The sequence below is a fragment of the Manis javanica genome, chromosome 6 (genome assembly GCF_040802235.1).
Source record: "Manis javanica isolate MJ-LG chromosome 6, MJ_LKY, whole genome shotgun sequence".
NCBI lineage: Eukaryota > Metazoa > Chordata > Mammalia > Pholidota > Manidae > Manis > Manis javanica.
Genome location: NC_133161.1, coordinates 131096063 through 131116021, shown reverse-complemented (window position 1 = coordinate 131116021; position 19959 = coordinate 131096063). Strand labels below are relative to the sequence as shown.

Sequence of the window (19959 nt, the reverse complement as noted above, 5' to 3'; positions counted from 1 at the left end):
AAAGAAAAGTGGCCCTCCAAGTCCTGCCTGGAGCATGGGGGCTGGAGGGAGAGGCGCCATGCTTCTCGGGTCCAGGTGGAGGTGTGCGGCCCTGGGGTGGTCCTTCCTGCTTCAAGGCTCATCTGGAGGAGCTGTGGCCTTGAGAGTGCAGCTCTAGAGTCAGGCTCCAGGCCCGCAGGCCAGCGCCACCACTTGTGCCCTTAGTCCCTGGCTCTAGAGTCAGGCCCCAGGCTCACAGGCCAGCGCCACCACTTGTGCCCTTAGGCTCTGACTCTAGAGTCAGTCTCCAGGCTCACAGGCCAGCGCCACCACTTGTGCCCTTAGGCCCTGACTCTAGACTCAGGCCCCAGGCTCACAGGCCAGTGCCACCACTTGTGCCCTTAGGCCCTGACTCTAGACTCAGGCCCCAGGCTCACAGGCCAGTGCCACCACTTGTGCCCTTAGGCCTGGCTCTAGAGTCAGGCCCCAGGCTCACAGGCCAGTGCCTCCACTTGTGCTCTGAGGCCTTGGCACAGACTGGCTGACTCCTCTGTGTCTCAGTCCCATCATCTTTAAGAAAGTTATGATTCCGGTACCAACCCATAGGACTGAGGGTTAAATGTGTCAACGACGCACAGTGCTTAGAATAATCCCAGCACAGTCTGGGCTCCATAAGTGCTCGGACCCCTGCTCCTGCTCCCTCTCCTAACCGCCTCCCCCTCCCCTCCCCCTTCCTCCCCCTCCCCCCTCTCCTCTTCTTCCTCCCTCATTCCTCCCTCCTTCCTTTACCCTACCAGGGTTCCCCAGGACTCCCAGGTGCAGCTGAGGCCCCAGGCAATGGTGGGGGTTCCCTGATGAGCACCTCCCAATCCAGGATTCCTCCTGGGATTTTACATCCCCTCCAGGACAGGAGCTGCATTTTCCCTGCTACCACTTCACAGCTCACCGTCTCCTTGAAAGGGCAAAGTGTGGGGCAGCGAGGAAGGCAGGTAGGACTCCCCTGAATATTTGGACATGTAGGAAGGTGTCTCGGCGTCTGAGAACACTTCTGCTTTGTCCTGTGTTCCTTGCTGCTCTTATAGGTTCAGAGGAAACCCTGCTTCCAGGTGGTGATATTTACTGGTAAGTCCTCGTGCTTTATTCAGTAGCTTAACAGAAAACAAGTCCCCTTTTAATGCCGATGTACCTTAAGCATCCCAAGCAAGCTCCCATCCCTGGGCACTTGCTCTCTCTGCTCCTGAATTGGCCTCCCAGTCAAGCCTATGCTCCCAAGGCGTTTCTCAGAACCTCTACTAGATGAACCCCTGGGGGCGTCAGCACCCCGCTTCCACCCCTTCCCCTCCTCTCCCCCGGCTTTTCTTCCTACTGAACTTTAAACTGTATGCTTGCTTTTTGTCTCCCTTCTCCACTAGAAAATCAACTCCTTGGGGTCGGGGACCTCTGCTGCTTGCTCCCCTGTGTCAGGGCAGATGGAGATCACCCACTGTGCCCTGCATCCTCCTGGCGCACTGTGGCAGCCATGGCACCTGACCCTGGCCTGCAGTCCACTCCAGGGGCTCTGGAAGAGTGGGGCGTCCTAGTTCCCTGGGTCCTGGAAGAGCCCCCTCGCCTCACGGCCTTATGCTCCCCCCACACTGCTAGCCCTTGGAGATGGCACTCTCCCTGGGTGATTTTCCTAACCTCGCCCTCACCTCGGTGAAGGTCGCCTTCAGTGACATCTCCTCATATCACTGCTCAGAATGCCCATTGTTCCAGGCCTCAAGCCTGACTGACCATGACTACTGCTCCGGCATCTATCAAGGGCTCAAGAACACTGGCTGCATGTTTTCAAACAGCAGATAACTTGTTCCAAAAGGAATACTTTCTTAAAGGGAGAGAGATTACCATAGTGTCTACTCCCCAGTACATGGAACCTGTTTCCCCAAAGTATTTCAGAATTTAGAAAAAAGTGGTTTTTAACTAATTATATTCCTTGTATTTCTAATCAGTCAGAATGGAGAATACATTTATAGATAAGGCCTATTCAAATCTCTGAGTTATAGGTCCTTCTGGGGGCTTTTGAAGCTACTTTTTCTCATTCTCATTTATCTTCTCTAACCCTAGAAGCCCCAAACATAGGACCTTATCCAAGTCCTCAGGGACCTGAATCCACACCTGTTTTCCACCACTAACTTGGCCCTCTGGCACCTGGGAGCCCACATCCTCGTCCTAAGTCTCTCTGCCGTCGACTTACTCCTGACCGACAGTGCACCATGGTGGGCAGCGTGTCAGTTCTCGTTCTGGAACGAGTCCGGATTGACAAGGCATAATCCGCAGACTCTTCTGCAAGCGCTTCTCCAAGCCGGCTTCCCCAGGCCCCGTGTGAGGGAGGCAGCTGGACATTTGAATGGAGAAGGGAGACAGCAGCCATAAAGCCAAGCTCTTCCTCTCCACCCCACTTGGCATGGGCCAAATTCTAAAATGCTAGGGACATGAAAACAGACCCTACTGAAAGAATGCTGTGAAAATTCTTCAGCAGCTACAGCTTAGATTTTTAATCCTTCTGAAACCATTCATAACATCATAGAGGATAGGAAATCCAGAAAAATAAGATAGTAGATACAACAAAGTCATCCCGTAGAACCCCGAGTGTGAACAAGTAGGGAATGCCTCAGCTGTTCTATGTGCTGCATGTTGTCAGCATGAGGGAAACAAGAGACTGTGTGATGATCTAAGAGCAGAATCCATCAGCATCCCGGTGAGGACACTGGTAGGCACAGCTGGGGGCCAGTCTGAGAGGAGCAGCTGAAACTGACACGGGCTCTTCTTTCTCCAGTTCCCCAGTGAATGCAAGGTCCTCTGTCATGTTTTGAGGGCTTGAGCAAGCTGAGCCTTGTGAGCTGTGAAAAACAGCCATCTGAAGATCCCTTACAAGACAGAGCTGTATGCAGGGAGGAAATCTGCTGGGAAGAGAAGCCGAGCTGAACAGGACAGGGCCAGTGGGCCAGTGAAATGGGAGGCCCAGATAAGGTGGAGAGGGGACAGAGCCGGGTGGTCACGAAAGCACCCAGTCATGCTGTTGCCCATTTTACTTATGCAGCAGAAAGAGCGACAGAGGTGAACTAGCAAAGCTCTACTGATCTCTCCTTTCTAAAGTCTAGGAAAACCAATTTCATATAAAAATGAGCAACAGGAAAGGATTCTAGCTGAATCCCATATGATGTTTGTAGACCAATGAGAGTAAGGAACAGAATAGAATCCTTACAGCAAAGAATGTCAGAAAGACATGCTCACAGAACAGATGAAACTACAACCTAACCAGCTCCAGATACTTAAGAATAATCAGCATAAGAAAATAATTAAGGAAGCTCAGAAAGGAGGCAATGTAACTGAGGAAAGAAGTGGATTTAAAAATGAAGCAGAAGCTGGAAGGACCGAAGAGCACACAACCCACAGATCATGCCTTCAGAGCAACAGAGGGCAAATAGAAGGGGAGGTGACCTTAACCTTCAATTCACCCAATAAACAAAAAATGATTTCCATGATGATAGACTGAAATGTGAGAAGTAAAGCTTCGGGTGTGTAACATGGGAGAATATCTTCCTGAGCTCAGGAGGGAAGGCATGAAACATGGAGAAAAGGGCTGATAACTTGTGCTACATTCGAGTGAAGGCTTTCTGTCCATTGACAGAGACCATTATGGGAAGGAACAGGCTGCCCAAGGAATGGGAGGTGCCCACATTACTACACTGAACAAAGAAAGGGCCTCTATCCAGAATGTAGAGAACTTTCAAAGCAGTAGGATTTTTAAAAATGGCAAAGTAGTTGAATGGGCATCCCACAAAACAGGATGTCCAAACTGATAAATACATACATGAAAAAGACACTCAAATTAGTTGGTCATCAGGGAAATGCAAATTCAAATCACAAGTAAGTAACACTATATACCCCCCAGGACGGTTTAAATAGGAAATACAAACAGAAATGCTGGGATGGAGAGCAAAGGAACTACTGGAATTTTCATTCTGAGGGCTGGAATATTGACTGGTAAAGCCATTCGAAGAGCTGGCTTTTAATATTGACTAAAGTGTAACATATGCATGCACAAAGGTGAGCCAGAAATTTCACCTCTAGGTATATGCCCAACAGAAACACAGTGCATCAAAACTCAGCCATCTACAGGATTGAATGTGTCAGCTGTCATTAATAGTGCCAAGTGAGAAACGACACAGATATCTGTCAACAGTGGGGAAAAACTGTAGTATATTCATATAATGCAGTAGTATAGAACAATGATAAACTGCTGCTAGACCCTACAACAGGTTGCATGTTATGAATAAAATGCTGAGCAAAAGAAGTGAAACAGAAGTATATATACTTCTCTTCTTCCAGATCAAAAGCAGCCAAAGTGAATTTATGGTATTAGCAGTTAGGACCGAATTCCCTTTGGAGAGGATGTGAATAGTGGCTGAATCAGGACAGGGGTTCTATTTATTCCCTTGGTGGTGGTGGTTACATGGCTATGTTCACTTTTTAAAACGCAGAGTATACACATATTTGTGTACTTTTATGTAGACATATTGTTTATCAACTTAAAAGTTTATGTAAAAACCATGAGTATTAAAATATACCTGTATCTCTGTGAAAATTCTATAATCATAGACTATATTATGGGTAAAGTACATAGCAGAATATACTAACCAGAACGGTATCATGAAAAATGTTTTTGCTGATGATTTGCTTTTTCTCCCATGCACAATTACACTTACTTATTTAAAATTAGTTTCTTCCTCATACTCTGATTATCTACAGCCCAGTGTAGACTAGCAAATGGGTAAAAAAAAAAAGAAAACCCAAAGAACCCTACTAGGATTCTATTTATCAGCCTAGAATTTAAGCATGTGTTAGTCAGGTATCCAATAAAAAAGCTTTTAGAAGAAAATTTCAAGGTGTTAATTGGTCCCTCAGGGGCACTTGAAGTTTCTTTTCTTCTGTAGTTTCTTTGAAGCTTTGATTGGCTTCAATAAAGATGCATCCACTGATGTGAGTCCCTGATCTAATTGTCTGAATGCATAAAAGATGTTAGTCAATAGGCTCAAGATGAGATTGACCTGCATTTCACGCATTTTACAAAGTTTGCTTCTTTATAAGATTTATAAATCCCCCTTACTCTAAGGAATATTTCACCAAGTCTGTGCAGTACACTGAATCATACACTATTAGAGGCCTTAAGCGCCCTTGGAAGCTGGCACTCCACCACAGACTTAGTAAATTCAGATAATGTACAGTATGTAACGTCAGGCTGGAGGTAGGAGAATTCACTGCTGTGCTGAGACCACAGTGCTGGCTAAGTGTCATAGGTAGTTTCCCAAGGCCTGTCAGTATAATGCCTAAAAGGAAGCTAACTCTATATTCCCATCTCAGAAGTAAGATAAGTAAGCTACACATATTCGAGAGTGGCAAACACTTCCAATGCCCTTTTATAAGCCACTTCTTTGCCAGGTGCTGGGGATACCAAAGTGATCAGATCATATCCACAAAATTAATTCCTAATCCTGCAGGCAGGACAGACAATTAAACTTTCAATTAGAGTTCACAGGGTGCGGCGGGGCTGGTACAGGGTAATTGCTGGCCGCTCAACATCCTTCAACAGATCAGCAACACATTTCCCACCTTTTTCTGGGTAGGGATGGGGGAAAGGTGGGCTGCACGACTGGAAGCCCTCTCATCTGTCCCTGGCCACTTGGAAATTTGCCAGCCTGAATCCTGGACCAGATACTGCGCTCTCAGAACTGACCCATGGCCCTTTATGGAAAATAATTCAACAAACCGGTATTGAGTGTTGACGATGCCGGATCCAAGTTAGATAAGGGCACGGGCAGTGTGTGTGTGTATGTGAATTTTTACAACAAAACTCATTGATTCCAAAAATTGTTACATGAATTCTTCTGGTTCTATGTTCACAATTATGCTGTTTATAGGTACAGTTTATTTCCTTCTCTCCATTACTCATGTGTATCATTTCTTTTTTTCAGACACGGACTAGGACCTCCAGTACAATCCTGAATAGCAGCAATTACAGTAGGCATTCTTTTCTTGCTCTTTCAGTAATTCACTGTAAATATGGTATTTGTTTTGGGGGTCTGATCTACAAGAATGGTAATTTCATATGATTTAACTTAATAGATACCATTTGTAAGATTAATAGTGTTAAGATATTTTTCATCATGAATAAAATTCATCAAATGTTATTTAAAAAATTATCAAGGGCCCAGGGTGGAGCCAAGATGGCGGCGTGAGTAGAGCAGAGGAACTCTCCTCCCAAAACCACATAGAATTATGAAAATATAACAAAGACAATTTTCTAAAATAGAGACCAGAGGACACAGGACAACATCCAGACCACATCCACACCTGCGAGAACCCAGCATCTCGTGAAGGGGGTAAGATACAAGCCCCGGCCCGGCGGGAACCGAGCGCCCCTCCCTCCGGCTCCCAGTGGGTGGAAAGAAACCAGAGCAGTTTTTTTTTTCTTTTTTGGCGAGTGCTTTTTGGAAGCCTTAAAGGGACAGGGACCCAAATAGCAGGGAAACAGGGCAGTACGGCTGGTGAACAGGTGGCTGAGACTGGCGCCTGTGGAGAAAGAATATCACGCATTTTTCCCTTTTTTTTTTGGCGAGTGCTTTTTGGAAGCCTTAAGGGGACAGGGACCCCAATAGTAGGGAAACAGGGCAGCACGACCGGTGAGCGGGTGCCTGAGACTGGTGCCTGAGGACAAAGAAAATCGTGCGTTTTTCCCTTTTTTTTTTTTTTTTTGGTGAGTGCTTTTTGGAAGCCTTAAAGGGACAGGGAACCCAATACTAGGGAAACAGGGCATCAAGACCGGTGAGCGGGTGCCTGAGACCGACGCCTGAGCACAAAGAAAATCGCGTGTTTTTTTCCTTTTTTTTTCTTTTTCCTCTTTTGTTGTTCCTGTTGTTGTTTTGGTTTGGAGAGTGCTTTTTGGAAGTCTTAAAGGGGCAGGACAGAACACTTAGCCCAGAGGCAGGAAATCTGGGGATCTCTGGGCACTCTAACCCCCTGGGCAACAGGGAGCACAGACGCCCATTACAGAGATAAATAGCCTCCCGGCCGCTCCCCATCCAACGGGGCTCCACCATTTTGGAGGAGCATCCCTAACCAGGCCACGCCCACAGCAACAGTGGATATAAACTCCGTAGCAAATGGGCAGGTAGCAGAAGCCCTGTCTGCACACAGCTGCTAAGCATAAGCCACTAGAGGTCGCTATTCTCCCAGGAGAGGAAGGCCACAAACCAACAAGAAGGAAAGCTCTTCCAGCGGTCACTCGTACCAGCTCTGCAAACTATCTCTATCACCATGAAAAGGCAAAACTATAGGCAGACAAAGATCACAGAGACAACACCTGAGAAGGAGACAGACCTAACCAGTCCTCCTGAAAAAGAATTCAAAATAAAAATCATGAACATGCTGACAGAGATGCAGAGAAAAATGCAAGAGCAATGGGATGAAGTCCAGAGGGAGATCACAGATGTCAGGAAGGAGATCACAGAAGTGAAACAATCCCTGGAAGGATTTATAAGCAGAATGGATAAGATGCAAGAGGCCATTGAAGGAATAGAAACCAGAGAACAGGAATATACAGAAGCTGACATAGAGAGAGATAGAAGGATCTCCAGGAACGAAACAACACTAAGAGAACTATGTGACCAATCCAAAAGGAATAATATTCGTATTACAGGGGTACCAGAAGAAGAAGAAAGAGGAAAAGGGATAGAAAGTCTCTTTGAAGAAATAATTGCTGAAAACTTCCCCAAACTGGGGGAGGAAATAATCGAACAGACCACGGAAATACACAGAACCCCAAACAGAAAGGATCCAAGGAGGACAACACCAAGACACATAATAATTAAAATGGCAAGGATCAAGGACAAGGAAAGAGTTTTAAAGGCAGCTAGAGAGAAAAAGGTCACCTATAAAGGAAAACCCATCAGGCTAACATCAGACTTCTCAACAGAAACCCTACAGGCCAGAAGAGAATGGCATGATATATTTAATGCAATGAAACAGAAGGGCCTTGAACCAAGGATACTGTATCCAGCATGACTATCATTTAAATATGATGGCGGGATTAAACAATTCCCAGACAAGCAAAAGCTAAGGGAATTTGCTTCCCACAAACCACCTCTACAAGGCATCTTACAGGGACTGCTCTAGATGGGAGCACTCCTAAAAAGAGCACAGAACAAAACATACAACATATGAAGAATGGAGGAGGAGGAATAAGAAGGGAGAGAAGAAAAGAATCTCCAGACAGTGTATATAACAGCTCAATAAGCGAGCTAAGTTAGGCAGTAAGATACTAAAGAAGCTAACCTTGAACCTTTGGTAACCATGAATCTAAAGCCTGCAATGGCAATAAGTACATATCTCTCAATAGTCACCCTAAATGTAAATGGACTTAATGCACCAATCAAAAGACACAGAGTAATAGAATGGATAAAAAAGCAAGACCCATCTATATGCTGCTTACAAGAAACTCACCTCAAACCCAAAGACAAGCACAGACTAAAAGTCAAAGGATGGAAAAACATATTTCAGGCAAACAACAGTGAGAAGAAAGCAGGGGTTGCAGTACTAATATCAGACAAAATAGACTTCCAAACAAAGAAAGTAACAAGAGATAAAGAAGGACACTACATAATGATAAAGGGCTCAGTCCAACAGGAGGATATAACCATTCTAAATATATATGCACCCAACACAGGAGCACCAGCATTTGTGAAACAAATACTAACAGAACTAAAGAGGGAAATAGACTGCAATGCATTCATCTTAGGAGACTTCAACACACCACTCACCCCAAAGGATAGGTCCACTGGGCAGAAAATAAGTAAGGACACACAGGCATTGAACAACACACTAGAACAGATGGACCTAACAGACATCTATAGAACTCTACATCCAAAAGCAACAGGATATACATTCTTCTCAAGTGCACATGGAACATTCTCCAGAATAGACCACATACTAGCTCACAAAAAGAGCCTCAGGAAACTCCAAAATATTGAAATTCTACCAACCAACTTTTCAGACCACAAAGGTATAAAACTAGAAATAAATTCTACAAAGAAAACAACAAGGCTCACAAACACATGGAGGCTTAACAACATGCTTCTAAATAATCAATGGATCAATGAACAAATCAAAATAGAGATCAAGGAATATATAGAAACAAATGACAACAACAACACAAAGCTCCAACTTCTGTGGGATGCAGCGAAAGCAGTCTTAAAAGGAAAGTATATAGCTATCCAGGCACACCTGAAGAAGGAAGAACAATCCCAAATGAATAGTCTAACATCACAACTATTGAAACTGGAAAAAGAAGAACAAATGAGGCCTAAAGTCGGCAGAAGGAGGGACATAATAAAGATCAGAGAAGAAATAAACAAAATTGAGAAGAATAAAACAATAGCAAAAATCAACGAAACCAAGAGCTGGTTCTTTGAGAAAATAAACAAAATAGATAAGCCTCTAGCCAAACTTACTAAGAGAAAAAGAGAATCAACACAAATCAAAATAATCAGAAATGAGAATGGAAAAATCACGACAGACCCCACAGAAAAACAAAGAATTATTAAAGACTACTATGAAAACCTATATGCCAACAAGCTGGAAAACCTAGAAGAAATGGACAACTTCCTAGAAAAATACAACCTCCCAAGACTGACCAAGGAAGAAACACAAACCAATTACGAGCAAAGAAATTGAAACGGTAATCAAAAAACTACCCAAGAACAAAACCCCAGGGCCAGATGGATTTTCCTCGGAATTTTATCAGACAAACAGAGAAGACATAATACCCATTCTCCTTAAAGTGTTCCAAAAAATAGAAGAGGAGGGAATACTCCCAAACTTATTCTATGAAGCCAACATCACCCTAATACCAAAACCAGGCAAAGACCCCACCAAAAAAGAAAATTACAGACCAATATCCCTGATGAATGTAGATGCAAAAATACTCAATAAAATATTAGCAAACAGAATTCAACAGTATATCAAAAGGATCATACACCATGACCAAGTGGGATTCATCCCAGGGATGCAAGGATGGTACAACATTCAAAAATCCATCAACATCATCCACCACATCAACAAAAAGAAAGACAAAAACCACATGATCATCTCCATAAATGCTGAAAAAGCATTTGACAAAATTGAACATCCATTCATGATAAAAACTCTCAGCAAAATGGGAATAGAGGGCAAGTACCTCAACATAATAAAGGCCATATATTGTAAACCCACAGCCAGCATTATACTGAACAGCGAGAAGCTGAAAGCATTTCCTCTGAGATCGGGAACCAGACAGGGATGCCCACTCTCCCCACTGTTATTTAACATAGTACTGGGGGTCCTAGCCACGGCAATCAGACTAAACAAAGAAATACAAGGAATCCAGATTGGTAAAGAAGAAGTTAAACTTTCAGTATTTGCAGATGATATGATACTGTACATAAAAAACCCTAAAGACTCCACTCCAAAACTACTAGAACTGATATCGGAATACAGCAAAGTTGCAGGATACAAAATTAACACACAGAAATCTGTAGCTTTCCTATACACTAACAATGAACCAATAGAAAGAGAAATCAGGAAAACAATTCCATTCACCATTGCATCAAAAAGAATAAAATACCTAGGAATAAACCTAACCAAAGAAGTGAAAGACTTATACTCTGAAAACTACAAGTCATTCTTAAGAGAAATTAAGGGGGACACTAACAAATGGAAACTCATCCCATGCTCATGGCTAGGAAGAATTAATATCATCAAAATGGCCATCCTGGTAAAGCAATATACAGATCTGATGCAATCCCTATCAAATTACCAGCAACATTCTTCAATGAATTGGAACAAATAATTCAAAAATTCACATGGAAACACCAAAGACCCCAAATAGCCAAAGCAATCCTGAGAAAGAAGAATAAAGGAGGGGGGATCTCACTCCCCAACTTCAAGCTCTACTACAAAGCCATAGTAATCAAGACAATTTGGTACTTGCACAAGAACAGAGCCACAGACCAGTGGAACAGATTAGAGACTCCAGAAATTAACCCAAACATATATGGTCAATTAATATTTGATAAAGGAGCCATGGACATACAATGGCAAAATGACAATCTCTTCAACAGATGGTGCTGGCAAAACTGGACAGCTACATGTAGGAGAATGAAACTGGACCTTTGTCTAACCCCATATACAAAGGTAAACTCAAAATGGATCAAAGACCTGAACGTAAGTCATGAAACCATTAAACTCTTGGAAAAAAACATAGGCAAAAACCTCTTAGACATAAACATGAGTGACCTCTTCTTGAACATATCTCCCCGGGCAAGGAAAACAACAGCAAAAATGAGCAAGTGGGACTACATTAAGCTGCAATGTTTATGTACAGCAAAAGACACCATCAATAGAACAAAAAGGAACCCTACAGTATGGGAGAATATATTTGAAAATGACAGATCCGATAAAGGCTTGATGTCCAGAATATATAAAGAGCTCACATGCCTCAACAAACAAAAAACAAATAACCCAATGAAAAAATGGGCAGAGGAACTGAACAGACAGTTCTCTAAAAAAGAACTACAGATGGCCAACAGACACATGAAAAGATGCTCCACATCACTAATTATCAGAGAAATGCAAATTAAAACTACAATGAGGTATCACCTCACACCAGTAAGGATAGCTGCCATCCAAAAGACAAACAACAACAAATGTTGGCGAGGCTGTGGAGAAAGGGGAACCCTCCTCCACTGCTGGTGGGAATGTAAATTAGTTCAACCATTGTGGAAAGCAGTATGGAGGTTCATCAAAATGCTCAAAACAGACCTACATTTGACCCAGGAATTCCACTCCTAGGAATTTACCCTAAGAACGCAGCAATCAAGTTTGAGAAAGACAGATGCACCCCTATGTTTATCGCAGCACTATTTACAATAGCCAAGAATTGGAAGCAACCTAAATGTCCATCGGTAGATGAATGGATAAAGAAGATGTGGTACATATACACAATGGAATACTACTCAGCCATAAGAAGTGGAAAAATCCAACCATTTGCAGCAACATGGATGGTGCTGGAGAGTATTATGCTCAGTGAAATAAGCCAAGCAAAGAAAGAGAAACAGCAAATGATTTCACTCATCTGAGGAGTATAGGAACAAAGGAAAAACTGAAGGAACAAAACAGCAGTGGAATTACAGAACCCAAAAATGGACTAACAGGTACCAAAGGGAAAGGAACTGGGGAGGATAGGTGGGCATGGGGGATGGGGGGGGGGAGAAGAAGGGGGATATTAAGATTAGCATGCATAGTGGGGGGAGGGAGAAAGGGGATGGAGGGCTGTACAACACAGAGAGGACAAGTAGGGATTCTACATTTTGCTATGCTGATGGACAGTGACCGTAAGGTGGTTTTTAGGGGGGACCTGGTATAGGGGAGAGCATAGTAAACATAGTATTCTTCATGTAAGTGTAGATTAAAGATTTAAAAAAAATCAGTTCCTGTGTGCTGACCTCCAATGAGTTCCGCACAGTGGTATAGAGGGCATGCAAAGTGTGGGCAAAGGGTCTGTTTGTTCCTATGCAGAAGATCAAGGCCTAGCTTGGCTACCCAGAAAATGAACTAAGATACGATATGAGGAGGAGCTTTCAGCATCAGCACTCTCTGGAGGACTCGTGCCGGGGGATGATCATCAAAAAGCCTCCACAGGGATCCGTGTGATGCTGCAGGTGTGGCTGCGTCCATCCCACCGTTTCCTGGACTTGCCATTGGAATGAGGAGGGAGATGTCTAGGCTGGCATGTGCATACAGTGAGACAACGAATTTCACCAGATCTGTACTGTTGGAACTCAATCAGGAGTTGGGAGGGGTGCAAGTTGTAGCGCTCCAAAATCTTATGACTATAGACTATCTACGGTTAAAAGAACATATGGGATGTGAACAGATCCCAGAAATGGGTTGCTTTAGTTTGTCTGACTTCTCTCAGACTGTTCAAGTACAGTTGGACAATATCCATCATATCATAGACTAATTTTCACAAATGCCTAGGGTGCCTAAATGGTTTTCTTGGCTTCACTGGAGATGGCTGGTAATTATAGATTTGCTTTGTTTATGTCACCCTATTCCTATTATGTTAATATGTGTGCGCAAGTTAGTTAGTAGTTTAAAACCTATACATGCTTAAGGTCCTCTACAAGAAGATATGTCAAAGAAATAATCAACCCTCCCATGTTTTCTTCCATATGCTACCTCTATAGCTTTTCTTCCTCCTTCCTAATTACAACCCTTAAATAGAATTCGTGCCTCATATCGAATTTACTGAGTATCATAATTCCTCCAGGTGGTAAAGATGCCTCGAGACAAGTGCTGGGCATAGAAGCCACAGGGCATAAATGTGCAAAGAAGTAAAAAGCTAAGCTTTTCAAACAATATGGCTTCTCTCTTACTAACCAACTTCACATTTCCCTGTATGGCCCCGGAAGATGACTGGTTAGCCAGAGACGGGTAAGATTCCTCAAGGGAGGAACAACCTAAGACAGGCACAGTCACAGGGGGGCTATCAGGTGAGAACTTGGGGAACAACAGTGGTGAAGCTTAGAACCTCACCCCCCCTGTGTTGAGAGAAAGCTTCTGCATCCATGGATGTTTTATTGCCTTGTCTAGCTCGGAGTAGCACATAGTCTACAGGCACACACCTGATCATCTACAATTGCTCTCTTACAACACTAAACTATGTTTTCTACCTTTATCTTGCATCTACCTACCACTCCAGCAGTTTATTAAAAATAAAAATAATAAAGGGAGAAATGTGGGATCCACATATAAATCAAGTATAAAAATCAAACGAATATTCATATTTGACCTGATTGATTATAGTTCATAATGCGTGATCAAAACCGAAAGTTTCTGTGATGACTGCCCTTGTACTGTTCACTATGTAAGAACTTATTCACTATGTAAGAATTTGTTCACCATGTAAGAACTTGTTCGTTATGCTTCAGAAGATTGGAGACTGAAGAGAACTAGGCTTGAGATGGACTAATGACTGTGCATTGAGCATTGACCCCCCTATACAGAATTTTATTGTTGTTAACAACCATTTGATCAATAAATATGAGAGATGCCCTCTCAAAAAATAAAAATAAAAAAAAATAAAAAATAAAATTATCAAAATGTCATTGAGTTTTTCTCCCTTTTTAGTTAATGCCCTGAATTATATTGACACCATCCTACCTAGAAATGATGTCTGGCTACAGAGGTCTTAAAATTGTGTTTTATCATGTTTTTTCAGTAATAGACTTGAATTTTTACAGCAGTTTTAGGTTTACAGAAAACCTGAGCAGGAAGTACAGAGTTCCCGTACACCCTAAGCATCCCTCATTATTAACATCTTGCATCGTGATTAGCATGCTATAGTACATTGGTTACAATTAATACATCAACATTGATACATTATTAACCAAAGTCCATAGTTTACATTAGGGTTCACTCTTTTGTTGTCCATTCTATGGGTTTTCACAAACACATAATGTCGTGGGTCCTCCATTCTATTATTATCATACAGAGTAGTTTCCCCTGCCCTATAATTTCTATGTGCTCTGCTGTTTCTCCCCTCTTCCAGCCTCCTGAACCCCAGCAACCACCAATCATTTCACTGTCTCTATAGTTTTGCCTTTTCCAAAATGTCATATAATTGAAATCATACAGTAGGTGGCATTTCAAGTTGGTATCTTTCACTTAGCAACACACATTGAAATCTCTTCCATCATTGCGTGGATTGAAAGTTCATCTCACTGAATGTAGTATCCCCTCCTATTGATGTGCAATTGTTTGCTTATGCATTCACTGATTGAATGACATGGCGGTTGTTCCCAAGTTTTGGCAATTTTGACTAAAACTGCTCCACACACCCATGTGCAAGCTTTTGGGTGGACATAAGTTTTCAACTCATGTGGGTAAATACAAAGGAGCACTGTTGCTTTTATGATAAGAGTATGTTTAACTTAGTAATAAAGTACCGAGCTGTCTTCCAGAGTAGCTGCACCATTTTGCATCCGTACAGCAACGAACGAGTTCCTGTTGCCGCATCCTCATCGGCATTTGGTGTTGTCAGTGTTTTGGATTCTGGCCATTCTCATAGGTCTGTGGTGGTACCACATTGTTTCAATTTGCGATTCTCTGATGACATATGATGAGAAGCATCACTTCATATGTTTATTTGCCACCTGAATTTTTTCTTTAGTGAAATGTCTGTTGAGATCTTTTGTTCATTTTTTAGTTGGGATGTTTGTTCTCTTACTGTTCAATTTTAAGAGTTCTTTGCATATTTTGGGTACCAGTGCTTTATCAGATGTGTGTTTTGCAAATATTTTCTCACAGTCTGTGGCTTGTCTTCTTTCTTTGACGGAGCAGTGTTTCATTTTAATAGTATTCAACTTACCAATTTTTCTTTTCATGGATTGTGCCTTTGATATTTTATCTAATAGGTAATCACCAAAACCAAGGTCACCTAGATGTTTCATAGTTTGTTTGCATTTTACATTTAAGTCTTTGATCTGTTTTGAGTTAGTTTTTGTGAGTTGTTAAGTTCTTTGCCTAAATTTCTTTTTTTTTTTTTGCATGTGGATGTCCAATCGTTCCATCACCATTTGTTGAAAAGACCCCCCTGTCTTCATTAAACTGCCTTTGCTACTGGTGAAAGATCAGCTGGCTGTGTCTCAGGCTAGTCCACATCAAGCCTCCAGCAATCCATCAACTGCAGTTAAGTGTCCCTACTGGGCTCCAGCACCAGTTTCTGCTCCTGCAAAGCAGTGATTCTCTGCATTTATCTCCTCTCCAGTTATTAGATCAGCCTTTGGCCTATGACCCCAATACTCTGATATATGTAAGAAGAATTTTTTGGTTTATTTAGCTTTTTTTCTTGTTAGAAGTCCATGAGTGATGGCTTCCAAGCTCTTCACATGTTGACCTGGCAATGGAAATTTGCATCTGTCTTCTCTTTTTTTCAATACATTCCTGTTCCACATTTCTCTTAGCTTGGGGAAAGTGATGATTTTCTCACTTAGAGGAGAAAGAAGTTGTCATTAAGCAGGAGCACAGCTATGTTCCAACTTCATCTTTCGTTGCTCAGCAATGGCCCTTCCCACTTTGTGAGTGCGGGTGGTTCTAAGGAGGGTGTGTGGGGCTGCAGGCGGGTTTTGTTCTTCTCTGAGGGCTTCCTCACATTTGTGTGGAGTATTTCTAACTTTCTAAGCAAACGCACCTTGTTGTCTTGCAATTAGCAAGAATGAAAGATTTTCTGCTGAATCTCTTCTTGTTCTGTCCTCTCACCCACATGCACTCTCAATCCTTCTATTTAAGGAAATTTCAGAAGCCTGCCCCTCACCCCTCAGCTGCCCTGGCAGTTTGGGGGTTTGGATTCCGATGCTGAGAATGCTCAGCTTGAACTACAAGCAGGCCCTGCAGACCTTGGCTACCAGCAAAGCAACATTCAGCACGCCTGGAGGGAAGAACTGAAGGAGCAAAAGGCATACCTGTTTGCCATGACCTTGAAGGTGTCCTTCCCTCAGCACCTGCGATCCAGTGCCACCTCCTCGTGACTCGGCCTCCGCCCTGGCCCTGGCCACTATTCCTGCCTGATCCTCCTGGGGCCGACCCTTCCTGCTGGCCAGCTGGTATCAGTCAGACTGTCTGTTCTGTGGTCATCACTGAGACCCTGGTTATCACTGGCTTATCCATCTCTCAGATATAAGAACTGATGCATCTCCTGCTTAAGCGAAGAGGACTGTTACTTACAGGCAGGTTATGCAGTTGATGCTCCCAAATATCACCTGGTTGTGCATCACCAATAATAACATAGCTGCATTTCTTAACCCTCGCTGTGTCCCAGGCTGTTCTGAGCAACTGATACCTCGTCTACTTAAATCATAACAACAACCTTACGGAGGAGGTACTACCTGTATGTTATGTACTAAAACAATAACACGATAGCAAAAACAACAATAACCTGAAGCAGAACCCAAGAATGGACTAACAGTTACCAAAGGGAAAGGGACTGGGGAGGATGGGTGGGCAGGGAGAGATAAGGGCAGGGAAAAAGAAGAAAAAGAAGGGGGGCATTACAATTAACATGTATAATGTGGGGGGGGGCATGGGGAGGGCTGTGCAATACAGAGAAGACAAGTAGTGACTGTACAGCATCTTACTACCCTGATGGACAGTGACTGTGAGGGGGTTTGTGGGGGGGACTTGGTGAAGGGGGGAGCCTGGTAAACATAATGTTCTTCATGTAATTGTAGATTAATGATATAAAAAAATATAACCTGAAGCGTAGAGACATTGAGTGGAGTCTGGCTTTTCATCAACTACCCTGACTCTGAGGAGTGCTGGGCCACTCCCGTCTCAGGCACGTCTCCTTCCCTCCAGGGTCCCATGCAGGGTGACAGCCGCTCAGGAGACCTCACCTCTCCACCAGCTCCGCCTCCTTGGTGCACCTACTGGTTCTGCCTGGTCCTGGCTTAACTCCTTTGATGGCTTCCTGTGCCACTTAAAATAAAACCCAAATTCCATGCCACAACCCCCAGCTCTGTGGCCTGGGCCCCCCTGATCCACTGGCCACCCCCGCGTTCCCCCGTCCACCTGGCCCCGCCGCACCAGCATGCCCTCGGGACTGTGATTGCCTGATGGTCTCTTTCATTGCAATGCCTGTTCTCCGGTGCAGAATTTCTCTCCTGACAGCTGCGTGCCGACTGCGCATCCTCAGGCTCAGACATCTCTACAGAGGGAGAGCAACAACCCCCAGGCTCCTCTCACTCCGTACCTTGGCTGGATTTTGTTCTTCCTTGTAGCAGTCAGAGCTATCATATGAAATGATCCTAGCCCATATAGCAGTTTGCTTGCTTATTTTCCTCTCTCTGTATGGAAGGTGACTCCCACAGGGTAGGGACCTCGGCTGCCCAGCAACAAAAGTAACCATCCACTCTGTGGCCTCTGACTGGGATGGCAGGGACCCGTTGTGGTCCAGAGCTTGAAACTGGGGCCAGTGGAGCAGTAAGCCAAGCGCAGGGCCCTCTAAGCTCAGGGCCCAGTGACTGCACAGGGCGCACACTGAGGGGCCAGCCACTGGGGTTATTTCTTCCCTGGCGGTGTTCCTGGGCCACTCCTCTCACACAGAATGGCCCTCACATGTGGTTTCTGCATATCTGTGACAGCGAATTCTGCTCATGGACGGGATCCGTCTGCCAGACCCTCCTGCCATCTGGTGCTCAGAATGAGAGGCTCCACTCCTGCGTGTTTGTCCTCGAACTGACTTGGGTGGTAACCTGCCCACCAGCCTTGGATGTAACAACCGAACTTCCCATCAACACAGACTCCCGTGCATTTCTGGAAATTATACCACAGCTTAGCTGTGGTCAACCTGCCCCTAAGCACAACCTCTCATTCACACTTGAAGTCAGGTTGATCAGGACATCCTATAGCTGACAAGGTGCTAGAGCTTAGTGCAGAACATTACCACAAGGAAAGCAAGTCATTTCTATTAATTTTTATACGTCAAAGCCTTTCTGAATTCTATGGCGCTGCTGGCAGGCCATCTGGAGGACTCCACCAAGTTAGTAAAATTTACTTTGATACTTCACCCAAATCATAAATACAAACATGGAATATCAAGAGATAGATTCCTTGGAGTATAAAAGTTTTGCTTTTTAACCTTTAAGAGATCTTTGGGAAGCAGAAGCCAGTGTCTATCCTTAAATGCCTACTAAGTTCCAGGAAGCAGGAAGGTGAAACCCCTGCTCATGAGAGACCTGTGAGTCAACCAGAGAGACGCCTGGGGGAGGGCACCGCAGGCCTCGGGTAGGTGTGGTGGGTGATGCTGGCAGGGGGGGCAGACCTCTCTGGTCTGCTGGTGGGGAAGCCTGGCCGGAGCGGGTGAGTGCTGAGGAGACCTCTGAAGGACTCAGAGGAGGGGAGCAGAGGGCTTTCAAGCTAAGAGGTGAGAAGACAGGGAAGCACAGGGTGTGTTTGGGAGAGACTGACGCCGAGGTCGCAGAAATGGGAGCGACACAGATGGCTGATGAATTTAACACTGGGCAGCCCTGGGGGTCACCAGGAGGCTGTGTCCACGGCAGTGACTCTGTGACAGTGCCATAGAATCTCTGCGATACCTCAGGCATGTGGAGGGGCAGGAGGGTAGACTCAGGGGCCAGAGGGGTCCTCCTGTGTGTCAAAGACAGACGTTCCCCTTCTACACACTGCAAGACTTTTGTCCCTGGGGCATGCTGCTCTGTACTTCCTGCCCCATTTTCTATGCCTCTGCAGCCTTTTCCAGATTCAGCACCTCTCTAAGAAGCAAGTGGAAGGAGCATGTTCCTGAGAGGTGGTGGCAGGACCCATGGCTCCAGCACCACCTGTGGCCCACTCATGGGTGGTGCTGGTGAAGAACACCAGGCTGGCTTGGGGAACACAGTGTGAAGTCGCGCTGCACCTTTTCCTGCATGTAAGCATCCTGCCTGCGCTCCTGTAGCTGCTCCCAGCTGCTCCCAGCACGCAGCCTGGATGCCAGAGAGGCCAACCGCAGTTCAGAGGAACACAACTCAGCTCCCGGGGACTGCGGCTTCACCCATGGCCGTACGGGCTGGTTGGCAGGTTCCCAGGCTCTCCTTTCAGAGCATTTTCTCTTACTGCAGACTTACCTCAGCCTGCCCGTGCCTGACTAGGGAGCTTGCTCTGGCCCTCTCCTCCTTCCAGGGAAGCTTGTGCCCCTCAGGGATGCATGGCTTCCTCACACGGCCATGCCCACTCCCGTGTCCTTGTGTCTCACAGCTGTGGGATAAAAGCAGAGGGCTAGGGCCACTCTGGGTCCTGGGGGCCTGGAGCAGCAGCTCTGATGTGCTTCCTGCAAATGCAGATTTGTGA

At 44.6% G+C, this 19959-nt stretch overlaps 1 long non-coding RNA gene across 2 annotated transcripts in view; it reads right to left on the bottom strand.

Annotated features, from left to right (window-relative positions):
- The window catches only part of LOC140850007 (uncharacterized), a 36524-nt gene extending 16769 nt beyond the window's left edge, over positions 1 to 19755 (bottom strand). For both annotated transcript variants that reach the window (XR_012132618.1, XR_012132617.1), the window contains exon 1: positions 19737 to 19755. This is a non-coding gene — a long non-coding RNA (uncharacterized lncRNA). The remainder of the gene's footprint in view (positions 1 to 19736) is intronic.
- Between the last annotated feature and the right edge of the window lie 204 nt (positions 19756 to 19959).